Source organism: Hyaena hyaena, unplaced genomic scaffold (assembly GCF_003009895.1).
Source record: "Hyaena hyaena isolate Hyena2069 unplaced genomic scaffold, ASM300989v1 scaffold_709, whole genome shotgun sequence".
Classification (NCBI taxonomy): Eukaryota; Metazoa; Chordata; class Mammalia; order Carnivora; family Hyaenidae; genus Hyaena; species Hyaena hyaena.
Window position 1 is genome coordinate 401,252 of NW_024081343.1, and position 6,000 is coordinate 407,251.

Below are 6,000 nucleotides of genomic sequence, written 5' to 3' on the forward strand. Positions count from 1 at the left end.
CCTCACCTTCAAGTCATCCTAGATAAGGTCCTGCTAGATTGTTAGGCCTTAAAATAGGAGATATATTATCTTCTCTCAAATTTAAATCTAAAGATTTGAAAGCATAGTATTACTGGGATGCATCATAATTATTCTAATAATAATTATTAGAATAAATGTAGTAGTACTTTGTGATCCTAAATAATAGTTTTCTCATTAAGACTCCAAAATGTTCCTTTATAGATATCTGGTATAACCGTTCTATGGAATATTTGAACTTGAACAGAAACTTATCAAATAGAACTACTTTTTAAAAAAGAAGTAAAAATAAGAACCTCTTTTCTTTGAAGAAAGTTCAAAGTCTTGATAAAGGTGATATGTGATTATTCTAAATGCTGCTGGATGTGATTTTATTGCTTCACATGCTGGCTACTAAAGGCCTTTGAAGTTTTCTACCATCTAAGAAACAAAAATATCTACAACATTTTCATTAATTGAATTAGGAAACAGACATTTACATTTATTTTTATTAAAAAAATTTCATCTCTGAGAAAGCAAGGTGGCTTTATCTCCTACAGAGAATAATTCAACCTATATGTGAATGATGTTCGCTTTCTATTTATAGTAACTTTCTCTTAGCAGTGATTCTTTCCAAATTGTTTTATATGAGAACACATCTTCTCAAATTAGATAAATGAAGAACTCATGAGGATTATATGCAAATTAAGAAAGTTCTAAATTTTTATAATCTATGAAAAGTCTATAAAATCTATATAAATATTTATGTGTTTTAAGAAAGGAAGTAAGCCATAAAAATGCTTACATTTGACTCTTTTGTCAAGTTAAATGCCACAAACTACCATTCTGTTGATGGAAATTAAAAGAAAATTCCAGTTTAATTGAAATTTATGATTTCAGCGAGTTATAACAGCACACCAGATATTTGACACACTTCTGTTTTTTGAGCATATATGATTAGTCAGATAAAACATTTCTTAGACTAATTGTGATATAGGTATCATAAATGATGAGGCATGACAATATTTTGTGGCCAGTGGCCTGAAATTAAATATGAGCTGGTACATATCCTTGACTTGAGAGCACTATCAGTTTGACAGTATAGTTGTTTGATGCTTAGCCTAGAGTTAGACAAAATGTGAGTTTGAAATATGACTCTGGTACTTCCTAACCATGTGACCTTATATAACTTACTCATTTTTTTCCAGGACTCTGCCTAAAAGGGTTGTTATTAGGATTACTTTAGCTAGCAAACTTAATTACATTTTTGCAGTTTGGTGGTGCACTCCCTGTGCCCTTGCCTTCCGACCTTATGTTATGTCCCACTGATGGTGTGTTTGGACAGTGGGATGTGGGCAGTTAGTGGCAGCGTGTCCATCTGGACAAAGGCCATAGGCGACATCATGCTTTGCCTCTTAACTCTCTTGCATTCCTGCTATTCATCTTAGGAAAAAAAAAAAAAAAACATGATGCAGGGAGCTTTTGGTCCAAGCAGAATGAGAGTCATATAGAACAGACATAAACCCAGTCTTCAGCCTTGTGCCTGGAATGTAAAGTACAGCTTATCCTAGCTGCCAATTCACAAGTCTGTTAGTCTGAGTTGAATGCTTGTCATAAGTCAGTAAGTTTTGGTGCTGTTTATTATACAATATTATTGCAGTAATAGCTAACCAAGACACTTTTCAATGCATATCTATTATTTAACATTGTCCCTGGTACATTCTAGGAGCTCAGTAGATCCCAACTATTTGAATTCAACTATTTCTTTAAATTTTTTTTAAATGTTTTATTTCTGAGAGAGAGAGAGAGAGAGAGAGAGAGAGCAGGAGAGGGTCAGAGAGAGAGGGAGATACAGAATCTGAAACAGGCTCTAGGCTCTGAGCTAGCTGTCAGTACAGAGCCTGACCCGGGGCTCGAACCCACGAACCGTGAGATCATAACCTGAGCCAAAGTCGGATGTTCAACCGACTGAGCCACCCAGGTGCTCCTGAATTCAACTAATTCAATTCAACTAATTCAACGATTTCAATATCACTCTTTTGCCTGATTTATAATTACAAAGGAAATTTAAAAGCAGGAAATGACCAGTTCTTTTATGAGCTTACTGATGAACATGACTTCCAGAATACTTTCCCAACTTCATTTCTATTTCATGTAGTTGATAAATTAAAATGTAAATATAGGACCACCTGAGTGGCTCTGTCAGTTAGCATCTGACTCTTCATATCCACTCAGGCTGTGATCTCGTGGTAGTGAGATGGAGCCCCATGTTAAGATTCTCTCTCTCTCTTCCTCTTTCTCTGTTCCCCCTTCAAAACAAACAAATAAATAAATAATAAAAATATAAATATAATTGTTGCTTTGAGATGAGTTTGAGTCCACTTATTAGCTATGGGGCTTTGTACATTTGGTCATTCAACTAATATGTATAGATGACTTATGTTTCTTTGGCCTTTTGACTTTTAGCTTCCTTTTGTATAAAAGGAGGGTAAAGAGAAACACTTTCCAGTATTGTAAGGAGATTGATCATAATGTAAATAGACAACTTAGCACAGGTTTTACCACATAAGATGTGCTGAGCTTATAATGGCTGCTATTATTTTTTAGGCAACCTATTCTCATTTGTTTATGTTTGTGTGTATGTGTGAGCTATTTGATATAGGTGCTAAAAGACAGGTCTTTTTTCATCCGCTATCAAGGGAAAATCGTCCCTCTTTTTTCCTGTGTCAGGTTTGACTTGCAACAGGTTGTCAAAGAGACGTTTTGATAACCTTTCATTTTCCCTGTATTTTCTTGAAAATAGAATGACAAAAATTTAAGACAATAGGCATTGGATGAGCATGATTTTTGGCATCTGAAGATGAGGGCTGCAGTTTCTGGTCCTCGTAGAGTCTTGGTTTTGATCCATTACTGAATGGCTGCAGGCAGGGTTTCTCAATTGAATCTCCATACGACAAGTCTGGTACACATTCCTGCATAGTTTGGAACTAGACTTTATTGATTCATTAAAAAAATGAATTTCCATGAGTAGAATAACCCTGGTTTAAATCTCATGAGGTGGGTGGTGACAGAGGCTAGATACATGCTTAAGAAACTTTATCTCCTCTCTCTGGGCACACAGTGAGACTGTATGCCTAGACTCCCTTGTCTGGGGTTGGTCCCATGTAGCTGGTTTCTGATCAGTATTATTTGGGGGGTAAGTGATCTATGTTATTCTTAGGACTGGCTACATGCAACCTTCCATACTGTATTGAAATACTGGCTAGGCAAATGGAGGACATCCAGAGAATGACTCTAGAGAAGCTCTTGGATCAGGCAGAGCCACAAGGTGACTGGTGAAAGGATCCTTCAGTGACTGCTTACAGAGAAGTCACCCAGGAGAGCTGCCTAATTCTTACTAAATCTTAAGTGACCAAGAAATAAACCTTTATTGTTTGAGACTGCTGACATTTTGCATTGTCATAGAAACCTGTTGGTGCTAGTTATTGCTGGCTGATTCTCATATACTGGCCAGGATGTGTATTTATCTCTAGTGGGGGAATCTTTCTTTTAGGGGGAGGGTGCCCTCATTTCCCATTTACAGAATACCTATCCCATGGATAAGTTGCCTGGAGGTTAAAATATGAATAGGGAGGCTGGGATGAGGGAGAACTCAGAACCTGAGAGACAGAGATATTGGCAGTCGGAATCTTACCTAAGTACTAGAGACAATAAATGACATATCTCCTTTGCATAGAAAGAGTTTCTTGATACTTAAATCTATTTGTCTGGGAAATCAGATCTTTGAACATACTCAATGTATGCTAGAGTGCTAGAGACATTTGTCTTTTTTTAAAAATATTTTTTATTTATTTTTGAGAGAGAGAGAGAGGCAGCATGAGCAGGGGAGGGTCAGAGAGAGAGGGAGACACAGAATCCAAAGCAGGCTCCAGACTCTGAGCTAGTTGTCAGCACAGAGCCCAATGCGGGGCTCGAACCCATGAACCGTGAGATCATGACCCGAACTGAAGTTGGACACTTAACTGACTGAGCCACCCAGGTGCCCCCAGACATTTGTCTTTTTAGCCATAAGGTTGTTGGTTTATTTTTGCTTTTTTGCTGGTGACCATTTTATTACTAATTTTTTTTAATGTTTTATTTATTTTTGAGAGAGAGAGAGAGAGAGAGAGGCACAAAGAGAGGGAGACACAGAATCTGAAGCAGCTCCAGGCTCTGAGCTGTCAGTACAGAGCCCAATGAGGGGCTCAAATCCATGAATTGTGAGGTCATGATCTGAGCTGAAGTTAGACCCTTAACCAACTAAGTCACCCTGGTACCCCTGATGACCATTAAAAAAAATATAAAATTAGTGAAACATTCTTCATCAAGTTCAGAAAATCAAAGTAGATTTTGTTACACACAAGAAATATGAAGGTATGTGATTGCTCACATTCTTTAGAAACTCAGCAATGTCATAGAGCACACCTTCATCATAATCTTGTCCTTTTCCTCATATTTACTACCTAATAGCCTCAACATGGCTACTATAGCTCCAGACATCACAGGAAGTTCAAATAGGAGGAATACAGCATTAAAAAAAGAATAAAAAGGTGGAAGATTTTTGCTTTAATCTCTTTGGCCAGAAATGAGTCATGGGCTGCCCTTCATTACAGAAAACTTAGATAATTTTTGTGTTTGTTGCTTATTTGTCTTTGGATATTCTAGCATGTACCATATGGAGAGATGAGGGAGAAAGGAGATAAAATACTCAGTGACTCAACCTATAATGTCTATCAAAATATACTAGAATTACTCTTTCCAAGGGCCTAAAGGACACTCTGCTTATTCTATTATACATTGATTTAGACAGATCAACTTTTACTTATGACACTGCCTTTACCCAGTGATAAACAACTTACTGTTATTTGGACTAAGAGACTTAAACTTTGACCATTGAAAGGAAGTTACAATGCACATAGTGAGATACAGCTAGAACTACAGAATACTAGGGTAGGAAAGACAACTTCATGGATTTTCTGTGTCTAGGAAGAAGAGCTAATTTGGGATTCAGGTGGTTTTAAGAATATCAAGCTGAAGGTCTGGATTAGATAGATAAAGCCTAAAGAACTAGAAGACTTATTCTAATGCTTACCAGCTAATCTTTAGTGCTATCATACATAATATTTTTTTATGCTTGTTTATTTATTTTGAGAGAGTGAATGCAAGCATAGGAGGGACAGAAAGAGAGGGAGAGAGAGAATCCCATGCAGGCTCTGTGCTATCTGTGCAGAGCCTGATGGCAGAGCTCAATACCATTAACTGTGAGATCATGCCCCGAGCCAGAATCAAGAGTTGACTGCTTAACCAACTGAGCCACCCAGTCACCTTGCATGTTATTTTCATTGAACCAGTATGATATAAAATATCCATGATAAATATGATACCAGTGAGTATCATATGTGAGTACATATTGATCACATAAAAACTTCCAGGTGAATATTTGTTTCTTTCCTCTCTCCCTTGCTCTTCCCAGAAGAGGAAAAGATCATTGCAGACTTTCCTACATGGCATGAACAAAGCCATATGCTTGGGAGATAGGCACAGGATCAAATACTAGCAACAATGAAGCTGAATGACCTGGAGCATTACCTCATCTCTCCAAAGTATAAAATGCAAACTTGAATGCTGTTTTGTATCATTGCTACGAATATTAAATACAATTTTTTTTACATGTTTTAATGTTTATTTTTTAGAGAGAGAGAGAGAAAGCAGGGGAGGGGCAGAGAGCGAGGGAGACACAGAATCCAAAGGAGGCTCCAAGCTCTGAGCTGTAAGCATGGAGCCTGATGCAGGGCTCAAACTCACAAACCATGAGAACATGACCTGAGCCGAAGTCAGATGCTTAACCAACTGAGCCACCCAGGCACCCCTACAAAAAATATTTTAAAACAGTTAATTCAGTGGTAGTCTATACTAGAGATTTTATAAATAGCTGTGATAGAGTGCTGGTAGGGACAGACTTTA